Source organism: Lithobates pipiens, unplaced genomic scaffold (assembly GCF_037356315.1).
Source record: "Lithobates pipiens isolate NorthernLeopardFrog02 unplaced genomic scaffold, aLitPip1_a1.2 Scaffold_19, whole genome shotgun sequence".
Taxonomy (NCBI): Eukaryota; Metazoa; Chordata; class Amphibia; order Anura; family Ranidae; genus Lithobates; species Lithobates pipiens.
The window spans coordinates 75,178,781-75,201,943 of NW_027507764.1; the positions used below are offsets into that span (position 1 = coordinate 75,178,781).

Consider the following 23,163-nt stretch of genomic DNA (forward strand, 5'->3'; position numbering starts at 1 on the left):
TTCGCCATTTGTGGATAATGGCTCTCACTGCGGTTCGCTGGATTCCCAAAGCTTTGGAAATGGCTTTATAACCCTTTCCAGACTGATAGATCTCAATTACTTTCTTTCTCAATTGTTCCTGAATTTCTTTGGGTCTCGGCATGATGTGTAGCTTTTAAGGATCTTCTGGTGGACCTTACTGTGTCAAGCAGCTCCTATTTAAGTGATGCCTTGATTGTGAACAGGTGTGGCAATAATCAGGCCTGGGTGTGGCTAGAGAAATTGAACTCAGGTGTGGACAACCACAGTTATAGTATGTTTTAACAAGGGGGGCAATCACTTTTTCACACAGGGCCATGATGGTTTGGATTTTTTTTCACCTTTAATAATAAACACCTTCATTTACAAATTGCATTTTGTGTTTACTTGTGTTGTCCTTGACTATTGTTTAAATTGGTTTGATGTTCCGAAACACTTAAGTGTGAGGCCGCGTACACACGCGGGGACTGTTCACTCAACTTTGTCCGTCAAACAGTTTCAGCGGACAGTCCGCTCAAAATTAGCATGGACGGACTTGCCCACACACGACGAACGAACAGTCCGCTGAAACCGTGCGCGATGACGTGAACGGCACGTACGACGGGACTAGAAAACGACGTCCTATACACTGCAATGCAACCTTCGGCGTGTAAATTCTTTCTGAGCATGCGCGAGACTTAGTTTGACGAACAAGCCTACACACGGGCGGACTGTCCGCTCAAACCAAGTTTCAGCGGACAGTTTTTCGGAATTTCCGAAAAACTTTGTTCGTCAGACTGTCCGCTGAAACCGTCCGCTGAAAGCCCACACACGAGCGGACTGTCCGCCGAAACACTGTTCAGCGGACAAAGTTGAGCGAACAGTCCCCGCGTGTGTACGCGGCCTGACAAACATGCAAAGGAACAGGAAATGAGGAAGGGGGCAAACACTTTTTCACACCACTGTATTTTCTTTCATTCTGAATAGAGTAGGGAGTTGGTTAAAACTCTTTTTAAGTAATTTTCTGCTGTCTTGGGAGATTTTTCTTCGCTTCCTGTCTTTGAAATGCAACAGGAAATGAGAAGAAATCAAGACAAAAGCGAGATGAAATCCCTTAGGCTCCATTCACACTTGTACAACTCCATAGTTTCACGACTTTGAATGGGTTCAACTTTGGCTTTAAAGTGGAAGTAAACTCTTCTATCTTTTTTAGTCAAGGAAGCTGCCATCTTGGCCTCTAATAATTCTTCAACTGCTATAATGCTGCACAGTTTGACACCAGCCATTGGATGGTTTGAAAGTTTGGTTGAGAGCACAACCAATGTGAACGTTAGCATTTCCGGCATGCCAGGAATGTAAGTGTTTTTTTTAAACTGGCTTTACTCCCGCTTTAACCAATGATAATGGACAACTGTTACATCACTGTCAAATGTATGACATTCAGGTGTGACTTTTATGGGACTTTTGAGAGGTTTACATTGCAGTCTATGGCACTTAAGTCATATGAAAGTCAGACCAAAGTAGTGCTGGAACCTTTTTAAAGTCGCACATATTTGAACGACTGTCATTGAAAGACACTGGGCGCGACTTTAGTGTCACATGACAAGTCGCACAATTGTGTATGGAGCCTTATTAGATATTGGTCACCACTACATGACTTAGCTCTTGATTTGGCGACCACACTAAAATTTAGACTTTAACACATTCGTTTTGATGACAGTGCTCACCAGGACAAAGAGGGTGCATCTACCCTCTACCCTGTAGCTGGGACACAAGCAACAAAAAATTCAAGTTAGACTTACCGGTAACTTGTGTTCCAATCGTCTTTCAGGACAGCCCCCGAGAGACCATGGCTCCACCTCCAACAGGAAACACCTCCTCATTCCAAGCTTTAACACGAGGCTTCCACACAGCTTCCTTCAGTTGTTTGTAGAGAACCTCCAGCCCCAGCTGCAACACATAAGCAACAGTTATATCATAGTATTACAGCAACAAAAAAGGGGCGGGTTATTGCTGTCCTGAAAGACTATTGGGAAAAAAAAGTTACCGGCAAGTCAAACTTGAATTTTCCCAAAACGTCTTTCAGGACAGCTCCCGAGAGGATAATCAAGACTTACTCCATTTAGGGTTGAACAACAGCCTGCAAAACGTTCCTTCCGAAAGCCTGGTCCCCAGCCATCAGGAGGTCTAACCTATAATGACGAGTAAAGGTTGTCAGACCACGTAGCTGCTTTACAGATCTGTTGGGGGGTGGCACCAGCTCTTTCTGCCCAACTCACCACCAAAGCTCTTGCAGAATGAGCCAGAATATCAACTAGACTCTCCCAAAACGTCTTTCAGGACAGCACCTGAGAGGATAATCAAGACTTACACCATTTAGGGTTGAACAACAGCCTGCCAGACTTTCCTTTCGAAAGCCTGGTCCCCAGCCATCAGGAGGTCTGAATGGGAATAGGCCTCTGTGATCACCATTCTCAACGATCTGGCAATTGTTTCTCTGGTAGCTTGTCTTCCTTTCTTACTACCAGCATATGAAACAAATAATGCATCTGAATGCCTAAAGTCCTTTCCGTAACTTAAGACTGCTCTAACATCCAAGGTGTGGAATTCTTCTTCCTTCTTTCCCGATGGATTAGAGAAAAACGTCGGAAGTATCATCTCCTGAGCGTGATTTTGTATCGAAACAAATTGTTCTGAAAAGAGAAAAAAATTGGCTCCATGATTGACAAGGCTTGAAACTTGTGAATTCTTTGAGCTGTCGTTATAGCAACTAAAAAAAACTATTTTCAAAGTAATGAGTCTCAGGGAGGTTAAATTAATAGGTTCAAATGGTTCCCTGATCAGGGCTTGTAGAACAACCGATAAGTCCCACTTTGGTCAGCTTCTGATCACTACCTGTCTGAACCAGGTGAGGGCCTTGAAGAACCTGATCACTAGGGGTTTCCGATGATAGATTTTTCCAAAAATACCCCTAGTGTGGCAACTTGAACTTTGAGGGTACTGACTGCTAAGCCCTTATCCACTCATTCTTGCAGAAATTCAAAAATAGAAGAAATGTCTTTTAAAGGATCTGCTGGATGCAGTGCACCAAGAGTTGAAAACTTTCCAGACTTTGGAATAAATTGCTCTGGTAACACTCTTTCTGCTAGATAGGAGGGTAGCAACCAATCTATCCGAAACCCCATCTTCCTTAGGAACTGATCTTCAGAAGCTAAGCTGTGAGCTTTAACTTTGCTACAGCCTGGTGAAGTAAGGGACTTTGTTTTAGCAGGTCTTGCCTCAACTGAAGGTGGCAATAAGGTTCGAGCTGCATCGGGAGAAGGGATGAAAACCAAACTCTCTTGGGCCAAAAGGGAGTGATGAGGATTACTGTAGTATCCTCCTTCTGGATTTACCTTATGACCTGAGGGATCAGCTGAAAAGGGTGAAAGGCATAACAGAGGTGAACATTCCAGCTGTGAGCCAGAGCATCTAACCTCAGGGATGGCTCGGTTCTGTTTAGGGAGAAGAGGAGCGACACCTGTGCATTTTCCCGAGTTGCGAAGAGATCCACTTTTGGCTGCCCCCATTTTTTCATGATCATATGGAAGATTTACGGGTTCAGTCTCCACTCTGCCACGTACACCTGGTTTCTGCTCAGGAAGTCCGCTACCCTGTTTAGAGTCCCTTTTAGATGGACCGCAGACAAGGATAGAATTTGAAGTGCTGCCCATCTTAGAATACTTTCTGCTAGGCACTTAAGAGAATTGCTTCTGATGCCCCCTGTCTTTATGTAGGCCACTGCCGTGGCGTTTTCCGAAAGGACCTGAATATGAAGTCCCTGCATTTCTGTGGCAAATGTCAGCAAAGCCATTTCGATTGCTTTTATTTCCCTCCAATTCAAAAATCTTACTGCTTCTGTTGTGGACCACGAACCCTGAACCCATTGCCCGCTCATGTGAGCCCCCCACTCCCAGGAGCTGGCAACCGTTAACCTTTTCATTGAATTGGGGACCCTCATTAGCGAATCCAGCAAATCTTGCTGGTGATCCCAGACTTTTAACAGGAAACATTGCAGGAGTCTTAACCACTGAATTGCAGGTATGGAAGAGGTCAAGGTTCCCAATGCTGACATGATCTTCATGATGGACAGGAGTTGACTGGACTGCAACATAGACACTACTTCCACCAGCTTTTTCTCCTTTTCTTCTGGAAGAAAAATCTTATCCACAGAGTTGATCCGGTACCCCAAGAATTACACCTCCTGTGAGGGAATCAGATTTGACTTCTGGAGATCCATCCTACGGACTCTAAGTAGGCATGAGCGCTAACCAAGTTTTGCTGAAGAATTTCTCTGTTTGGAGTAAAAAAACAACAGGTTGTCCAGATAAGATATCACTGAGATTCCTTCTAGATGCAAAAGTGCCAATGCTTCGGCCATTACCCTTTATGAACACTCTTGGGGATGATGATAGGCCAAATGGGAGTGCCCTGAACTACCACACTTTTCCCTACTTTCAGTGCCAACCTTATCAACCTTACCAACCTGATATTTTTGGGAATTTACAGAAATAGGTGTATGGAGGCATCCTGTAGGCCTATTGATGCCATTTAGCACCCTTGGTTCAGGAGGTTTTTGACTGAAAAAATGGAATCCATCCGAAATCTTCTGTACTCTACCGATCAATTTAGCATCTTGAGATTTAGGATGAGCCAGGACTTTCCTGAGGGTTTCTGAATGAGGAATACATGCAAGTAGAACCCTTGGAGGAACTCCCTTGTAGGCACCGGAACAATGACTCTCTGGGATCTCAGTTCCTGGATTAGAGACTTCATGGCGAGAGCCTTGGCTGGATCCCTTGTTGCGTTTGTCCCCAAAAATCTTTTTGGAGGTTCTTCCATGAATTCGATCACATATCCCTGGGAGAGCATGTTTAAAATAAATTGGTTTGATGTAATGCCTCCCGACCGTGAAAGAAACTCCTGGAGCCTTTCTCTGAATGGGAGGAAGGAGTCACTGCGACTTTCTGGAAGTTGCAGGTGGAGCAAGCCACTCCTATCTTTGGGCTTCTGGAAAGATCATGGCTTCCTTTTCCCTGCATTTTACCTTCATGCTGTTCTTTCTGAGGCTGAAAAAAAACAGCTTACGGGTCTGCACCTGCTTCTTATCCGGAAACGATTCATTTTTATCGGCCGTTTGGTCAAGAATGGATTCTAGATCTGAATCAAACAGCAAATCCCCTGCAAAGAGAATGCTACACAGCCTGTTTTTTTATGCTGCGTCCTCAGGCCAGGTTTTTAGCCATGAAGTCGTCCTAGTAGAGTTTTTTAATGCCGCGGACCTAGCTGACATAGGTATGGACTCTGCCGAGGCATCTGCAATATAGGACACTGCTGCAGATAAGGTTGTAAAGGAGTCCAAAATATCCTGTTTCAGGGAATCCGCAGTAACATGGGCCTTCATCTGGTTAATCCAGTGCTCTAAATTCCTGGCAACACATGTTGTTGCCATTGCCGGCTTCAGATTGTTCATAACCGATAGCCAGACTCTTAAGAAGTAGGTCCATCCTCTTATCTATGGGCTCCTTTAGTGTGCCAATATCTTCAAAGGCAAGGTGAGTTGACTTTGAGACCTGCGAGAAAGCGGAATCCAGTTTGGGAACCTTGTTCCAGATAGAGTCAAGATTTTCCTCAAATGGGAATCTTCTCTTGTGGGCCTGAACAAATAGCTTCTTCCCTGGTTCCAGACATTCTTTTTTAATCATGACTGATTATCGAATGGACCGAAAACGTACAGCCTTTTGAGTCTCCCAGACCAGCGTACATGTAGTCTTGCAGTGAGAGCTCCTTCTTTTCTCCTATATCCCCAAGGTAGCATGGATTACTTTCAAGAGTCCTCCTACCTCTTCTAGTGACAACTTATACTTAGAGGTGGCATCTGCTTTATTTTCCTCCTCTTCTGTTCCATCTGGAGCGGGGGGAACAGGTTCTTGGGAAGTATCCTGGGAGACCGGACCTCCTGCCTGTATCAGAGAAAGCCCTTGGGATTCTGCAGATGGCTGGAGGAGCCCTCGGCTCCACTGAGGGACCTGGCTCTTCCCTCAGGATTGACCTGAAATCTTGAAAGTTGTCACGGAGCTCATTCTTAACGGCTGCAACCAGATCACCACAAATTGATGGAGATTCCTCCCTGACTAAATCTGCAATACAATCTGCACAAAGCGATTTTGACCAAGCTTCGCTTAATTTTTCTTTGCAGACAGGGCACCTTCTCTTGACTGGTTGAACAGAGGCTTTGACCTGGACAAACAGAAGAAAAAAAAAAAAAAGGACCACGCTAAATGCTGCTGTACAACACAAGTAAAAAAAAACAAACACCCAGGTGCACTAGGAAAGAAAATCTCACTTCCCTGTGCCCAAGCAAGCCACCACCACTACCACTATGTGGAGTCCCTTATGCAAGGCAGAGGAGCTAACCCACTAGCCACTGTGCTACACATACAACAGGGAGCACGGGGGGGGGGGGGGGGGGGGGGAAGAAAAAGGACCACAGTGAGAAGGAGCACAGTCCCTTACCTTGGCATTGCTGGTTCCTTGGCTTGACCCTTATCCGCTGCATCCTCCATTGCAGCCATACTGCAGTCATGTGGCTGAAAGAAAGCCGGTTCTACGCTGACCCGGAAGTTTAAGAGCACCAGGTGACCCTGCCCTCACCCCCTGCGTTTTGCAGCAGGAAATGACCCCGCATGCCCAACCCGGAAGTGCTGCCTCTTCCTGTATACTACACAGGACATGACCGAGGCTCTCCTCGGTCACCAGAACAATGGTGGCTGCACAGCTTTGCCCCACCACCGTCCCGCGATGCAGGCAGCCAGCGGGGGATCACCACAATGCCTATCTGGAGGAAAAGAACGGGCAGCACTCCCAGGCAGTACAGGCTCTCCCTGAGCATGGAATGGGAGAGGGAGTCCATGGGACCATCCAGCAAGAGGCAAGTAAGAAGAGGATCAATCTCCTAAAAAGAAAAAAATGACAGGCGAGAACCTTTGTCTCTCAGGAAAGCCTTGAGAGACTATGGCTCCCACCAGAGATGTTCCTCCGGCTGGAGGAAACACAAAAAACTGAAGGAAGCTGTGTGGAGGCCTCCTGTTAAAGCTCAGAATGATGAGGTGTTTCCTGTTGAAGGAGGAGCCATGATCTCTTGGGTGCTGTCCTGAAAGGTGTTTTGGGAAAAAGTTACAGAAGGTCATTTTAATTATTTAGGTACATTTTAAAGGGCCAGTCTTAAGCTGAGGTTTTATTTTTGAGCAGATCCCCGCAATCCCCCCCCCCCCCCCCCCCCACCTCATTCCAGGCTTCTCATGTACCTCCTGCTCTCCAGCATCTAAGGGTTCATTCACAGGAACCACAAGTAAAATATTTCACCTTTAGTATGCCAGCTGGTGTCCATTTTGCCAGAGGTGAAGGTAATATGCGATATGCTGTTTCAGGCAATCACGCTGTTTCATTTATTTTTTAAACATTATTGAGAGAGTGTACAAAAAGTTATACATCAGTTGTACATCATTCAAGTCTCCGAATTACAGTATGATGTGTGGTGACCTGCTGTGCCATCCACTGCACTGCGGAAAAATGCAGCATGTTGTTATTTTTCTGTACTGCATCACACATTGCATTATGGTGTGCACAGGACACATGGAACACTTGTTTTCTATGCGCCCTTGCTGTGACTCACACAGCGTGAGCAACTGCTTAAAGCCAGGGGTTGACAAATTTGCTTGGAATCTAGGAGCCAGCTAAAAAAGTTAGGAGCCGGGTCGGTGACGGCGATCTGGACCTGTCCCTGGCCTGACATGGAGACGAGTGAGGGGAAGATAGCGCCCCCCACCTGTCTCCAAGTCATTGCCCATAGCTCTTAGAGGGACATTTTATTTTTTTATTTTTTTCAAATGACACATTTTTTTTAAATTGCATTTTAGTGTAAATATGAGATGTGAGGTCTCTCTGACCCCCCGGATCTCATATATAAAAGAGGACCTATCATGCTTTTTGCTATTACAAGGGATTTTTACATTCCTTGTAATAGGAATAAAAGTGACACACATTTTTTTTTTTTTTTTTTTAAATAACAGTGAAAAAAATAAAAATAAAAGTTAAAATAAGAAAAAAAAAAATTATTTTAAACGCGCCCTGTCCCGCCAAGCTTGCGTGCAGAAGCGAACGCATATATGAAAGCGGTGTTCAAACCACACATGTGAGGTATCGCTGAGATCGGTAGAGTGAGAGCAATAATTCTAGCCCCAGACCTTCTCTGTAATTCAAAACGTGCAACCTGTAGAATTTTTTAAACGTCGCCTATGGAGATTTTTAAGGGTAAAAGTTTGTCGCCATTCCATGAGCGGGCGCAATTTTGAAGTATGTCATGTTGGGTATCGATTTACTCGATGTAACATTATCTTTCACAATATAAAAAAAAAAATTGGGCTAACTTTATTGTTGTCTTATTTTTTTGTTATTAAATACATTTTCCCCAAAAAAGTGCTCTTGTAAGTCCGCTGTGCAAATACAGTGTGACAGACAGTATTGCAATGACCACCATTTTATTCTCTAGGGTGTTAGAATAAAATATATATATATATATATATATATATATATAATGTTTAGGGGTTCCGAGTAAAGGGAAGGAGATGGAGCTTCCCCTGCCTGCCAGCCTATTAGCATTGCTGGTTGTAATTCCAACGGCCACCACAAGAGGGCGCCAGATTCCAGAAGGAACCATAGGATCGTAGAAGGCCTCAAAGCCGGGGGCTCAATTACCGGCCACCAGCGGCGCGGCCCGACGCGATCACGCCGGGGGGGGGGGGGGGTCCGCGGTGACAGGATACCCCCAGCTGTGATGCCCCAAGCGCCAGGTCGCTAATTCTAGTCGCAAATGCGACCTGGCGCCCGGGTTTTGTCGAGCCCTGGCTTAAAGCAGTCATAAAATCTAGCTTAAAACTTGTCCTACAGGTGAGCTTATAATGTCTTACCCATAGGTATGGTGAATACTTGTGCCATTTAGGAGATATTCACCTCTGCTATGGCCGATGATGTCACTGTAAATGCACATTAAGGGTTTGATTTACTAACAGTAAATAGACTGTGTGCTCTGCAAGTGCAGTTGCTCCAGAGCATCATAAATGAGGAAAAGCTTCACGTTACAAAGAATAACCAATCACATGCAAGGAAAAAGGAAAAAAAAATGCATTTTTGCTTGAGCAAGATTAAATGATGGAAGTCAGCAGAGATCTAACTAAATTTACTAAGCTCTAGAGCAACTGCACTGCAGACAACACACTTTAGTAAATCAACCCCTTTTAGTGTGCTGTGAATGCAGAGAGTACCGTGCTGCGAGTTTACTTGCGCTTTAACCACCTGACCTCCAGAAGGTTTTAGCCCCTTCATGACCAGGGCATTTTTTTACTAATCAGCACTGCGCTACTTTAACTGGTAATTGCATGAAAGGATTTTTTTTTTTTTCACACAAATAGTGATTTTTTTTTTCTTTGGTGGCATATAATTACCATTTTTTTTGTTTTGTTTTTATTATCCAAATCAAAAAAGGGCCAAAATTTTTATAATAATAATAAAAAAAATTCTGTTAAAAAAAAAAAAAAATTGTTTTTTTTTTACGTTTCTTCATAAATTTAGGCCAAAATGTATTCTACTAAAAGTCCTAGGTAAAAAAAAATCCCAATAGGTGTACATTAAAATGGTCTGTGCAAAAGTTATAGCATCTACAAACAATGAGATATGTGTTATTTATATATATATATATATATATATATATATATATATATATATATATATATATATATATATATATATATATATACACATACACATACACACACACACACACACATATATACATATATATACATCCACACACACACAGTATATATATTTTTTTATTACACACACACACACACACACACTGAAATTTACTCAGCTATAGGAGCGGTGCTGCAATGACAGTAATCAATGACTTATTGTGTGACTGTGATAGGGTGGGTGAAATCTGCTGCTAACAGACAATGGACATGAACTTTATTCTCATCCCAGTCTTATGCCCCATACACACGGTCGGAAATTCAGACGGAAAAAGTCAGATCGGATTATGTTGTCGGAAAATCTGATTGTGTGTGGGCTCTATCGGACTTTTTTTGTCAGAATTTCCGACTGGAAACATTTGAGAGCTGGATCTAAAATTTTCCCGACAACAAAATCCGATCTGACTTTTTCCGACCGTGTGTAGAGAATTGCAAAGTACAAAGTGCCACGCATGCTCAGAAAAAATTTGGAGACGAAAGCTATTGGCTACTGGCCTCTACATAGTCCCGTCGTACGTTTTGTACGTCACCTCGTCCCGAACTATCGGCTTTTCCAACAACATTGTGCGACCATGTGTTTGCAAGACAAGTTTCGACCAAAATCCGTCTGAAAAAAATCTGACGGATTTTGTGGTCGGAATGTCCGACCGTGTGTATGGGGCATATGTCCGTAGGGTTCAATATTGAGTTGGCCCACTCTTTGCAGCTATAACAGCTTCAAATCTGGGAAGGTTGTCCACAAGGTTTAGGAGTGTGTCTATGGGAATGTTTGACCATTCTTCCAGAAGCGCACTTGTGAGATCAGGCACTGATGTTGGACGAGAAGGCCTGGCTTGCAGCCTCTGCTCTAATTCATCCCAAAGGTGTTCTATCGGGTTGAGGTCAGGACTCTGTGGAGGCCAGTCAAGTTCCTCCACCCCAAACTCACTCATCCAGGTCTTTATGGACCTTGCTTTGTGCGCTGGTGTGCAGTCATGTTGGAAAAAGAAGGGGCCACCCCTAAACTGTTCCCACAAAGTTGGGAGCATGAAATTGTCCAAAATGCCTTGGTATGCCGACGCCTTAGGAGTTCCCTTCACTGGAGCTAAGGGACCAAGCCCAACCTCTGAAAAACAACCCCCCACACCATAATCCCCCCCCTCCGCCAAATGATTTGGACCAGTGCATAAAAAGCAAGGTCCATAAAGACATGGATGAGCATGTTTGGGACACTAATACAGTGACAATACTATACACTGACACTGGACTAATGACACTGGCTGGGAAGGGGTTAACATCAAGGGGAAAACAAGCGGTTAAATGTGTGCCTAACAATGTGTAATGTGCGCTGCTTTTACTTACTAATCTGACTGTTCTTTCTCACAACACGGGCAGACAGGGCGCACAAACCCAGAAGAAAGCCTTTACCTACACGTACCTTACTGAACCTGAAGCCTGCTGCCTGCTTGCAGTATATTTAATATGAGCAGTCAACAGGTGGTTAAAGTGTTAGTTCACCTTTTCAGAAAAAAATGAAAATAGTGAACTCATTCTTTTTCTCTCATTCAACCCATGGGCTGAACAAGAGAAATATTGAGCTGTACATGGCTACCTTTACTCCCGTTGTTAAATATTTAATTTAATTTATTTTACAATATTGAGAGTGCAATCCTGCTGCTGCGGGAGACAAAATAAAAGACTATTCACATGTGAATGTATTTGTATTCAGAGTTTTTTTGTGCTTGTCACGGGCATGTCTTTTTCTTTCTTTGCAACTGCAAGGCTTTTGAATATTTCTTCCTAATAAAAAATAAATAAAAATAAATATATCTCTGGCTGCGGGTTGTATGAAACATTGCATTATAATGCAATGAAATTCCTCTCCATCATTAGGGTCACATTTCCTGTAACATTCTACATTGCAGCACAGAGATACAAATGGTCCTGTTTTCCTGCAGTTTCAATAGAGTAGCTGACTACATTGTAGCATTGGGAACTGCATATATGTGAATGAATCTTCGGCCTTGGTTCTTCTGGATCTGTCGGCAGCTTTTGATACCATCGACCACTCTATACTTGTGGATAGGTTGAAGATGGTGGCGGGAATGGATGGCATAGTTTCGGCATGGGTAGCCTCGTTCCTGTGAGACAGGGTTCAGAGGGTAAAGTTGGGACTATTTTATTCCTCTGATCGCTCCCTGTCTTGCGGGGTCCCACAAGGATCGGCTTTATCTCCGATCCTTTTTAACATCTATATGAGGCCGATGCTGTACATCATTTGCCATCACAATCTCCCGTTCCATGTCTACGCTGACGACACCCATATCTACTTCAAATTATCCAAGAAAGGGGAGGATGAGGTTATGCTGGCCTCCTGTCTGGAGGAAATCCAAACCTGGATGGGTGCCGATTATCTAAAATTACATGGATCCAAAACTGAATGCATCATCTTCAGTAACCAGGTGTATTCCAACCTGTTTCTGTCCTGCCGGAATCTTTCAAACCTTTTCCAGGGACCTGGGCGTCAACTTTGATTCTAGGTTGAGCTTGTGCCCTCAGGTAAATCAGGTGGTGAGTTCATGCCCCTTCTACCTGAGACTCCTGAGGTTGACTTTTAGCTATATCGCAGACTCTGACAAGATCGCCATGTTCAATGCCATTATCAGCAGTCGATTGGACTACTGTAATGCCCTGTATCTGGGTCTGCCTGCTTGTACCATCTACAAGCTCCAGTTGATTCAGAACGCTGCAGCAAGGTTACTGACAGGTGTTTGTCGTCGTGACCACATCACTCCATCCCTTAGAGCCCTGCATTGGCGCTGCCCATGAAAGAACGGGTTCTGTTCAAAACTGGATGTCTTGTCCATAAAACATTGCATGGACGTGGCCCAGAGTATCTGAAGGAAAAATTCATCAATGAGCACCTACCCGATCCTTGAGATCGGCAAACTTGGCCATATTGAAGATTCTAAAATTTAAAAAAGAAAACATGCGGAGGGAGAATGAGAGAAGTACAAGGAGCTGAATTTTGGAACTCCTTGCCTCTGAAACGGAAACTCTACTTTTTGGAGTCACCTAATTTTAATTGGGGTGTGTTGGACAGACTCCTTGGCTTTTATTTTGTATGTTGCCCTGTTTGTATGTTGGTTCTCTTAAGGTCATTTAACGTCAATGTCTTGTTTTGCGCATCAAGGCCTTCGGGTAAGACTGCGTAGGTTAAGCATTTGAATAAATAAATAAATAAAATAAAAACACTTCCTGCTCCAGGCCATCACCCACAACAATGCACAAGAGGTGGGTAAACTTGCCAAGGAATTGAGAGGGGAAATAGGCCAGCTGCGAGACTGCACTGATACACTGGAGTCCAAGTTCGATGAACTAGTGCAATATGTTCAGGCCTTAGAAGATAATAATGCCGTTATGAACCAGTCACCCAGCTTCAAGCACAACAAGAGGACCTTGAAAACAGGTAATGCAGACAAAACCTGCGAATCAGAGGTATCCCTGAAGCAGTGGAGGACAGGGACCTCCATTCATACCTCCTAAGCCTGTTCAATGTGGTAGCCCCTAACGTCCCCGACATCGACTGGTGTTTAGACAGGGCTCATAGATCCCTCACTCCTAAACCAATCCGAGGGATGTGCTTGTCAGATTCCACTACTGACAGCAAAGAAGCACTTACTATTGCCACCCACAAACCAATCCAGATTGGACTTCAAGAGGTCTAGCATCCAGATTTTCAGTGACCTCTCGTCTATCACCTTGGCTAGACAGAGGAATCTACGCCCTCTGACACTACACCTCCAAACCCACAAAGTCATGTATTGCCCCATTCTGCCGCTCTGCTTCCCATGAAGGTATACAGTATTCACTTTGGGATCTCCAGGAAAGTGACAACTTTCTACGCAACCTAGGCCTACCACCGCTCCTGGGCGAAGACCCTCTGCCGCTTCCTGCTACACCTAAGCTGCCAACGGCTGAGTCGCTACTGGACCCAGGTGAGACAGAAGTCAGCCAAAGCCAACTCCACACCTCAGAGGCTCCCCACTTTCAGGTTCCCAACCTGAAGACCTGCCATCTAGATACGGTTTTCATTACCACCTTACGTGACCTTTTTGAAGTTCCTGATTGACCCATCTTCCTGTGATGGACTCATTCACCCCCTTGCCCATGGGGTGTGCTGCCTGTTGTATTTATGGCACCCTGGCTCACAAGTTTGTTTGTTCTAGAGTTCCTGTTATGTGACCCAGGCCTTGATACTTGGAAGGGGAAGGGGGACCGTCCACCCCCATTTTTGGAGGTGCTCATACTCCCCTTCGCAGCCCTAGACCTAGGTTTCCTGGAGGCTTCTTTTTTGACACAGACAAATTTTAGTTTTTTTGCCTTTTTTAAATTCTTGTTTTTGTTTTTGTTTTTATTTCTATTTTTTGTTTTTATTTAATTTTTCTTCATGCCCCCTTTTTTGACCTGAGGCTACTACACCTTTTGGACTGTGTATATTTTTGTCATGATGCTACCAATGTACTAAATGTGGTTTTGCTGCCTCTTGCCCATTACATGATCCCTATACCATGGTATCTCTTACCTAATGTACATTACGATGTTTACCTTTTTCCTTTTTATCAGATTAGACTAAATATGTTGTTAACCACTTGCTTACTGGGCACTTAAACACCCTTCCTGCCCAGACCAATTTTCAGCTTTCGGTGCTCTCACACTTTGAATGACAATTACTCAGTCATGCCACACTGTACCCAAATTAATTTTTTGTCCCTTTTTCCCCACGAATAGAGCTTTCTTTTGGTGGTATTTGATCACCTCTGGGGTTTTTAATTTTTTTGCGCTATAAATGAAAAAAGACCGAAAATTTGGGAAAAAAAACGCATATTTCTTTGTTTCTGTGACAAAATTATGCAAATTATTAATTTTTCTTCATAAATTTTGGCCACAATTTATACTGCTACATATCTTTGGTAAAAATAACCCAAATTAGTGGATATTATTTGGTCTTTGTGAAAGTTAGAGAGTCTACAAGCTGTGGTGCGAATCATACAAAATTGATCACATCTGATGTACTGGTGGCCTATCTCACTTCTTGTGACCCAAACAAGTCAGGAAAGTACAAATACCCCCCAAATGACCCCTTTTTGGAAAGTAGACATTCCAAGGTATTTAGTAAGAGGCACGGTGAGCTTTTTGATGTTGTCATTTTTTTCCCACAATTCTTTGCAAAATTAAGATTTTTTATTTTTTTTATTTTTTTCCACAAAATTGACATTGTAATAGGTTATTTCTCTCACGTGGCATGTGTATACCACAAATGACACCCCCCAAAAAATTCTGCTACTCCTCCTGAGTATTACAATACCACGTGTCGGAATTTTTCACAGCCTGGCCACATAGAGAGGCCCAACATGCAGGGAGCGCCATCATGTGTTCTAGGAGCATAAATTACACATCTAACTTGTTGACTAACTATTACACTTTTGAAGGCCCTGGAGCACCAGGACAATGACACGTGACACTGATGAAAGATGGCACTGATACGTGGCACTGATGACACGTGGCACTGATGACAGATGGCACTAATACGTGGCACTGATGACAGATGGCACTAATACGTGGCACTGATGACAGATGGCACTAATATGTGGCACTGATGACAGATGGCACTAATACGTGGCGATGACAGATGGCACAAATACGTTGCACCGATGACGCGTGACACTGATGACAGATGGCACTAAGTGCCATTGATGACACGTGACACTGACAACAGATGGCACATGACACTGACAGGTGGCACTGACGACAAATGGCACTGATACGTGGCACTGATGACACGTGGCACTGGGGACAAATGGCACTGGGGACAAATGGCACTTTTTTTACTTTTTTTTTTTTTTCACTTACGGCCGCTGCAGCCGTTCATCTCTCCCCTCTCACACGCTGTCTGTGTGAGGAGGGAGAGCGACGCTGAGAGATGATCTCATATGTTTACATATGAGATCATCTCACATTGGACACGCCGATCGCACTGTAAACGGCCGCTGTGATTGGCCGTTTACAGCGATCTGTGTTTGCCTGTCTCCGGGGGACACGGCAAACACAAAACTTCCCCGATGCACGCCCGCGGTGGCGCGCATTGCGGAAGTAAACACGAGGACGCCCAGGGATGGCCTCCCGGACGAAAGCGCCTGCTTTATAGCAGTCATTCGGCTATAGGGCGGGCGGGAAGCGGTTAAAATGTGTTACTTACAATGTAAAAGGTTTAAACTCTATTCATAAGAGATGGTTGGCTCTGAAAGAGTTTAAAGCTTCCAAAGGGGACGTTATCTTGGTCCGGGAGACCCATTTCTGCCCTGGGGGATCCCTCAAATTTGCTAGCAAACATTTCCTGATATCCTTCATGGCCTCTGACCTGTCTGGGAAAGCTGGTGTTGCCTCCTAGACATCTGGAGGATTAAACACACCACACACAAACAATACACGTTTTATTCACACCCCCATAAACTTTACTTCAGATTAGACAATTTCTTCATATCCCCTCCTGACGTACGTGGTTCCCTTCGGAAATCAATCCCATAACTTGATCAGACCACTCCTCTGTGCAACTAGATATTGCCATTTCTTCCATCTCTCCTAGAACTTGTCATTGGCGCCTCAATGAGTCCTTTCTGCATACCCCTGAAACTAGAGACCTCCTCCCAAAAAGCTTAACTGAATACTTCGAACTTAACTTAAATACGGTCTCGGGGCCCTCCACCCTATGGGTGGCCCACAAGGTCGTCTTTCGAGGACATTGCATAGCCACTGGTTCTCGCTTGAAAAAAGATGCAGCATTCTAACGATCCTCTATCCTGTCTAAACTTTGCAAAGCTGGGAAACTCATGTTGTCTTCCCCCATGGTGGCTGGGCTCCAAGCCGTTATTTTTCTGCGTAATCAACTTAGGTCACTAGACATGACAAAAATTTACAAATCTCTTTTGTGGTCAAAACAGAAATTCTATGAATATTCAAATAAGTCCCATAGAATGCTAGTGCATAAACGAAAACCTCGCCCTTCACTCTTGTCCCCAGATTTCCTTAGGCAAACCGATGGTACTCCCACTTATTGCCCCCTCACCATGTCCAAATTCTGTTTGTGCTCAAACATGAGGCACTGCATAGATTAAAGCAGAGTTCCAAAAAAAAAAAAAAAAAAAAAATACTGCAGCTGCTGATTTTTAATAATTGGACACTTATCTGTCCCAGGGTCCAGCGATGCGCGGGACCCTGGTGAACTTATTTCCGACGCTGAGGTGCCCCGGGAGGAAGTGGCAGCTGGAACCCTCTAAAAAAGAGTTTCCGCCGCGCCCCCCCCCCCCCCTCCACCAAAAAAATGTGGCATGTCAGGGGGTCACCTTCCCTTAAAGCAGAAGTTATATTTTTGGGTGGAACTCCGCTTTAATGCATGACCTCTGTCTGTAGTGTGAGAACTGACATTTCCTATAATTAGATCTGAAGTAGGCAGAACAATGGAGAGAAGAGATTTGTTTTATCACATCAGCACTCCCACATTTGTGATGAAACACAGGGGTTGATTTACTAAACAAATAGGATTTCCTTTTCCTTTTCTCTGTAATTCACCGACTGACACAGCTTCTCTCTTTAGACCATTCTGTTGTTATGCCACCTTCAGGAGAAGACTAGACATTACATGTTAACATGTGATAATAAAACTAGAACTTTCTAGTTCCGCCCAAGGGACAGTCCCTTAGGTAACAAGCCCTCAGCATGCTACTGCAGCCTCAGTACGTCAACAAGCAGTATAACGTAAAGAAAAATATGAGGGGTGGGTGCTGTGTCAGTCGGTGAATTACAGAGAAAAGAATTTTAGGGCGAGTAGAAAAAATCCTATTTTCTCTTATATTCACAGACTGACACAGCTTCTCTCTTTAGACCATTGGGACGTCCCCAAGCAGTGCCAAAGCGAGCAAAAAACTTCATCCACCATGGCATGTGGGAGCTAGTACAAACTTTACCCACAAAAAAATGACAGTGTGTGGAAAAACCACCACAACAGGGTGCTCCTCAATGGAGAAGCACTACCCTCCAACCGCACCAAAAACTGCGGTAACGAATGCAGCAGTGCATTAGCTTAAAGGTACTGCGTTTTTACCCCAAAAAAAACAGGAAAAAAAAAAAAAAAAAAAATGGAAAAAAAATTGCATATGCAATTGCAACTATACAGCCGCCTGCAAAACTTTGCAGCCAAAACAGGCATCACCCGATGCACTGACATCTACCTTGTAGAATTTTGTAAATGTGTGGACAGACGAACAGGTCGCTGTGTTACACACTTGAGCGGCATACGCTTGATGTCGGAAATGCCCAAGATGTTGAGATTGCCCTTGTGGAGTGGGCCGTGACCGGAAAGGGGGGCACCTGCCCCTTCAAGGCGTAGGCTTGTACTACAATCTGTCTGATCCACCTGGAAATGGTGGCCGACGAGACTGCCATGCCTTACTTGGACCAGGCACCGAAACAAACAGTGAGTCTGACTTCCGGAAGGGAACCATGGCAGACAAATACACCTTCAGAGCCCGAACCATGTCCAAAGCATGAAGGGCCACCTCCTTAGGATGTGTCGGCTTAGGACACAGAGATAGTAACACAATGTCCTCATTGATGTGAAATGCCGAGACTACCTTCGGCAGAAAAGACGGTTGCGGAGGCAGCACCACCTTATCCTTGTGGATAACCAGATAGGGCGACTTGTAGGACAAGGCCGCCAGTTCCCGAAAACCCTCCTGGCCGATGTGATGGCCATCAGAAAGACCACTTTCTGGGAAAGAGTCAACAGGGGAAACTCTCTGGTATTTTCAAATGGCGGTTTTTAAAGCGCCGATAATACCAGGTTCAGTTCCCACGGGGGTAATGGTGGACGCACCGGAGGAACTACATGTCGCACCCCTTGAACAAAAGTACTCACTAGAGAGTGAGATGCCAGAGGTCACTGAAAAAGGAAAGCCAAAGCTGATATTTGTCCTTTAACCACTAGAGATCCGCGCTATAGCCAAATGACGGCTACAGCGCGGACCTCCTTTGACGGGACTACGTCTATTGACGTCGTCCCGTGCACGAGCGGCCTGCGCGCCCCCTGAGGGGCGCGCTCTGTGATCGGCGAGTCTATGATACTCGCCTGATCACGGATCCGAGCAGGGGGGGGGGGGGGTCGATCCCGACCCCTTACCACGTGATCAGCTGTCAGCCAAAGACAGCTGATCATGTGATACAACGGAGCCGGTAATCGGCTATTTTTCCTCTCAGCGCGAGGAGAGAAAAAAAGAGCCGATCACCGGCGGCCGTGATCGGGACATCAGTCCTGATCACGGCCAGCTTACCAGTGCCCACCTGCCCCCTGCCAGTGCCACCTCAGGAATAAATAAGTGCCCCCCCGTCAGTGCCACCCATCAGTGCCCATAGTGCCACTCAGCAGTGCCCACAGTGCCACTCATCAGTGCCCCCAATCTGCTTCAACAACGGTGCTGCACCCCAGTGCCACATATCCGTGCCCATCAGTGTCATCTACCAGTGCCACCTATCAGTGCCCATCAGTCCCATCTATCAGAGGTACCTATCAGTGCCCCTTAGTGCCACCCATCCGTGCCATCTTATCTGTGCCCATCTTTGCCCATCAGTGCCGCCTTATCTTTGCCTATTAGTGCCGCCTTAACTATGCCTATCAGTGCCCACCAGTGCAGTCCATCAGTGCCGCCTCATCAGCACACTTCAATGAAGGAGAAAAATGACCTGTTCGCAAAATTTTATAACAAACTATTAAACATTATTTTTTATTTTATTTTTATTTTTCATCTTTTTTTGTTTGTTTAGCAAAAAATAAAACTCCAAGCTGTAATTAAATACCAAAAGAAAGCTCTATTTGTGGGAAAAAAATGATAAAAATTTCATTTGGGTACAGTGTTGTATGCCCGCGCAATTGTCATTCAAAGTGCATCAGCGCTGAAAGCTGAAAATTGGTCTGGGCAGGAGGGGGGTTTACGTGCCCAGTAAGCAAGTGGTTAAGGGTGCCAAATTCTGGTCCACCCCTTGCTGAAGAAACAGCAGGATCCTGCATATAGAAAGGAGAGTGGATGCCATTCTTTCTCCTCACACATGGAGATGTAGACCTTCCGAGAAGAAGATTTCCATCCTCTCAACATAGTTGGGATCACTGAGTCCGACAGACCCCGGTTCCCCAACACTTGGCTCTCAATAGCCATGCCATTAAAGCCAGCGATGGTAAAGCAGGATAGAGAATCGGACCTTGAGACAGAAGGTCCTCCTGCAACACCAGTCGCCAGGGAGCATCTGCCACCAGGCACACTAGGTCTGCGTACCAAGGACGCTGAGGCCAATCTGGGGCAACCAGTATTACTGGGATCCCCTCGGCTTCCACTCTCCGAAGCAGACATGGTAACAGTTTCAGTGGAGGAAAGGCGTAGATCAGCTGGTACTGATCCCACGGAGCCACCAGCGCTTCTAATGCGTCTGCCCACGGATCTGTTTTCCTGGACACGAATCTCAGCACCTTCCTATTGAGACGGGAGGCCAGAATATCCACGTCTGATGTGCCCCACCGCAGGCACAGTAGCCTGAACACCTCCAAATGCAACGCGCATTCTCCACACCCAGGTTGTAAATGGCCAACAGGGCCGGTACATTTCGCTCTCCCCACCGAAGTATGTGAGCGACCTCCCGTGCGGTGGCCAAGCTACTTGTTCCTCCTTGGTGATTAACATATGCCACAGCAGTGGCGTTGTCTGACTGTATCCTGATCGGACGCCCTTGCAGTCTCATTGACCATGTGCAGAGGCATAGCCTGATTGCTCTCAGCTTGAGCAGATTGATCGGTAAATGGATTCCTTTGTCGACCAGAGGCCCTGAGTCGACTGAACTCCCATCACTCCACCCCAGCCCAGCCCAAATGGCTGGCGTCCGCTGTGATCACCGTCCATTTCAGAGGTAGGAACGACTTCCCGGACTGAAGCACCGGGGACCTCAGCCACCAGATCAGGGAACCCCTGACTAACTGGCTCATCTGGATCTGTCGATCGAGGGAAAACTGAGGATTTGTCCCACTTTGTCAACATCTCCTTCTGCAGGACTCTGGTGTGGAACTGGGCATATGGTACTGCCTCGAAAGAGGACACCATGAGTCCCAGGACTCGCATGCAGAAGCGCAGCGACAACCACTTGCGGTTCATCAGCAATTTTACCGCGGCTCTGAGAGTCTGCAGCTTGTCTGAAGGGAGAAACACTCTCGCTTCCCTGGAGTCCAGCAGCAAGCCTATATACTCCAAACGAGTCGGTACTATCACCGACTTTTTTAGGTTCAACAGCCACCCAAATTCTTGCAGGGTCTGCATGGTGATCGCCACATCCTCTTCTAACTCTGAGGTGGAAGAAGCTCTCAGGAGGAGATAGTATAGGTAACCCACGATCGTGATCCCGCGTTGCCATAGCAACGCCAACACCTTGGTAAGGACTCGGGGGGTTGATACCAAACCAAAAAGGGAGAGCCACAAACTGGTAGTGGGCTTCCCCGACTGCAATCGCAGAGACTTTTGATGCCGGAGGCATATGGGTATGTGCAGGTACGCATCCAGGATGTCGAAGGATGCCAGGGAGTCCCCCTGATGGAGTGCAGCAACTACTGAGCGAACTGATTCCATTCCAAACCTCTGCACTTTCACAAGTGATTGAGGGCTTTAGATCCAAGATTGAACGTACCCCTTCCCTCTTGGGCACTACAAACAGATTTGAGTAGAACCCCTGGAAACATTTCGATTCCAGAACAGGTACAATCACCCCGTGATTCAGCAGGTCCCTTATTGCCCCCAAGAGGCCCTTCCGGAGAGCCGGGAGAAAGGGTATGCTGGAGGGGAACAATCTGTTTTGCAGTCAAGAGAGAGGAACTCTATCTTGTAGCCGTAGGAAATCAGATCGCAGACCCATTAGTCGGACAGTCGAGAGGACCATCGGGCTACAAACTCCGGAAGGTGACCCCCCACCCGAGTCATGGTTGGGGGCAAACCTTCATGCTGTAGCACTTTTGTTCGCAGGCTTGTTAGGCTTGCGATTCCAGAGATGTTTCTGTCCTTCCGCGGTCGTCCTGTCGGGCTGGGGACGTTTAGCCGAAGCGCGGGGTAGACGAAAAAGCCGTTTGTGAGCAGAAAAAGAGGGCCCTTGCCTATGGCTTGGCTCCTTAACCTTCCTGGCCTGTGGGAGCAGAGTACTCTTACCACCTGTGGCATTCTTAATAATGACATCCAAAGAGGCTCCAAAGAGCCGGTTGCCAAGGAAGGGAAGATCCGTCAGGGCTTTTTTGGATGCCTTAGCAGCAGACCAGCATTTCAACCAAATCAGGCGCCTCAGCACCACTGCTGACACTGAAGCCCTGGATAACCGGGGGAAGAGTATTCAGGGCCACGTCACAACATACTTAAGGCCATGCACTAGTTGGTCTGCTAGTTCCACGCAGACAGGAGAAGCCTGCTGTTCTCCCAATTCACGGTGCAACAGTTTTGCCCACTCAGTGTCTGCAACACAAGTGCGGATGGCAGTACTTGTCGCATGGTTGACCCCACAACCGTAAACAAGGTACGAGCCACTGCTTCGGCCTTCCTGTCCATGGGATTCTTAAATGCAGAAGTCCCCTTACCAGGATCGTGGTTACTTTGTTTAAAGGGGTTGTAAAGGTTCGTTTTTTATTTTCTAAATAGGTTCCTATAAGCTAGTGCATTGTTGGTTCACTTACCTTTTCCTTCGATTTCCCTTACAAATGTTTTTTTTCTTTGTTTTCTTTGTCTGAATTTCTCACTTCCTGTTCCTCCTCAGTAAGCTGTTCAGTAAGCTGTTCTGGCTGACTAACCACCAGCTCGGATGATGGTGAGAAGTTTACTGAGGAGAAACAGGAAGTGAAATATTCAGACAAAGAAAAAAAACATTTAGAAGGGAAATCGAAGGAAAAGGTAAGTGAACCAACAATGCACTAGCTTAGAGGAACCTATGTAGAAAATAAAAAATGGACCTTTACAACCCCTTTAACCTGGATACTGGGGGGGGGGGGGGGGTCAACGACCAGAGGAGCCGACCACTTTGAAAAGGCTCTCCTCAAAACTGTAACGCACCATCATGTATTTCGGGACCGAAAAGGTCTGTTGCGGGTGACCCCATTCCTTGTAAATGAACTTGTCAGTCAAAATAAGTCAGATACAGGAACACCTTTAGGTGAATGGCTGGCTTACGGGACCCAAAAGGGACCGCTACATCAGCAAAGGGATCTACTGGC

General features: G+C 45.6%; 1 protein-coding gene across 7 annotated transcripts in view; it reads right to left on the reverse strand.

Annotated features, from left to right (window-relative positions):
- Window positions 1-23,163, reverse strand: part of NSUN6 (NOP2/Sun RNA methyltransferase 6) — a 66,480-nt gene that overhangs the window by 31,865 nt on the left and 11,452 nt on the right. Inside the window, exon 1 of one of the 7 annotated variants that reach the window (XM_077490928.1) lies at window positions 1,800-1,960. The exons of 5 other annotated variants lie outside the window; for them this stretch is intronic. The gene's annotated coding sequence lies outside the window, so the exon portion shown is untranslated. Of the gene's footprint in view, window positions 1-1,799; window positions 1,961-23,163 lie in introns of those variants that run through there. One more of the 7 variants, XM_077490925.1, reaches the window with a different exon arrangement.